The sequence below is a fragment of the Mesoplodon densirostris genome, chromosome 4 (assembly GCF_025265405.1).
Source record: "Mesoplodon densirostris isolate mMesDen1 chromosome 4, mMesDen1 primary haplotype, whole genome shotgun sequence".
Lineage (NCBI taxonomy): Eukaryota > Metazoa > Chordata > Mammalia > Artiodactyla > Ziphiidae > Mesoplodon > Mesoplodon densirostris.
The window spans coordinates 5,873,922-5,875,650 of record NC_082664.1 but is presented as its reverse complement, the minus strand read 5'-3'; the positions used below and the strand labels follow the sequence as shown (position 1 = coordinate 5,875,650).

Here is a 1,729-nt window from a genome sequence, read left to right as displayed (position 1 = left end):
CCTGGGTAAGTTAATGACAAGCCTCCAGGCTGGTGGCTGTCTTCCATGAGGATGGCCTCCACAACCAGCTGATCCCACCACAGAGGCCCCATCTAGGAGCCCCCGCCCTGGTCCTGCTGAGGAGCGCTCCTTGGTCTGCAGTCTCCCCACCCTGGGTCCTGAGCCCCTGGATGCTACTGCAAGTTACAGATAAAAGGCCATGTAGAAACTAGCGAAATGGGCCACGTTGTGACTTTTTGGGGGGTATTTTTCACAGATATCACAAAATAAGTCCATTTCAACCCAGAGGGGACTTACTTACCCAAGGTCACATGGAGTTAGCAGAGATAAATAGAATCCAGGTCTCTGATTGTGGGCTAGGGCCCGCCCCCTCCTCCCCCTGGCGCCAAGCTAAGCTGCTTTACATACAGAACCTCACCTCATTCTTACAAGTGCCCTGAAAGCCAGGCCTGTTTCCCCACTGTGGCTCAGAGACGTTAGGTCACCTGTCCAAGGTCACACAGCTAGTAAAGAAGCAACGGTGGCCTTGTTCTTCCTAGTCAGTGTCCAGCTTGGGTCGCATTTAGGACGCAGCCACAGAAGCAAAGAATGGTCAAGCTGGAGCAGGCAGGCACTGGAGAAGTCCAGCTCATCCACGGTCAAAGCCCAGCAGGACACAGCAGTGAGCAGGAATCTGTTTGGAGGCGTAGACAAGTTTTTCCGTGCTATGTGGGGACAACAATGGACACCCAGAAGGATGTGCAACCCCCAAAGCAGCAGATGATGATACCTATCTGTGGAGAATGTCCCACAGAAAATGAAATAAAATCCAGGGATCCAATCCGATGCAGATACAGAATAATGCACAAGGACTAAAAGACTGGTGGTTTCTGACGCTCGATGAAATGTGGAATTCAGAGGAATATCTCCATTTGGATTTGGATTTGCTGTTAATGTATAGCTTTTGATTAGTGTACTTTATGAATACAATGTTATACACATGATTTCATTTGAAAAACCATATTGTATTTGGGTACCTATTAACAGTTTATATTGGGCCAGGGTTTGATCCCTGGTCGGGGAACTAAGATCCCGCCAGCCGCAAGGCGCGGGCAAAAAAAAAGAAGACGAAAAAGTTTATACTGTATAGAGAGATTATTTTTTAGTTCAATTAAAAAAAAATAGCACAGCAGATGCGGGGCTTCCCACAGCTCGCACTTAGTGGCTCCTGCGCTGTTTCCCTCCACAACCATGAGGTAAGGCAGGGTCAGGCTCACGTCACAGGGTCCAAAGCCACTCGAACCCACGAGCCCACACAAGCACAGGCTGCTTGGCCTCCTCTCCCCTTGCCTTCACACCCTTTTGTCCCAGTTAACTCGGAAAGGTTTAAGGTCATTTGGAAGCCCGACAGTGCAGATTCCCACTGAAAGGGCCAGCCGGCCTACTGTAGCTCCAGGAAGGCACCTCCGTCCTGTGTGCCCACTTGCCTCTCCTGCGAATCCAGGCGGCTTCCTCACCTCACCTGGATCCCGAGGCAGTTGTTCCACTCCAGAAATAGCTCGTATTTGTTTTACAACTTTTGAGCTGATACAGATTCCAGCCTCATTTAAGGCAGAGGAGTTTCTTTGTCCCTGAGGTAGGCCAGAACCTGCCCTGAGGACAGAGCCACACCCGTGACCCAGGTCCTGCTAGAATTCCTTGATGGGCTTTGGGATCAGAGCTTTGTTAAAACCAACCAGCAACTAGGTTT

The 1,729-nt window shown here is 50.1% G+C and overlaps 1 pseudogene; it reads left to right on the top strand.

The window, feature by feature from the left end:
* The first annotated feature begins 720 nt into the window (after window positions 1-720).
* On the top strand, window positions 721-883 carry LOC132488976 (DNA-directed RNA polymerases I, II, and III subunit RPABC4-like; annotated as a pseudogene).
* Window positions 884-1,729: the final 846 nt, after the last annotated feature.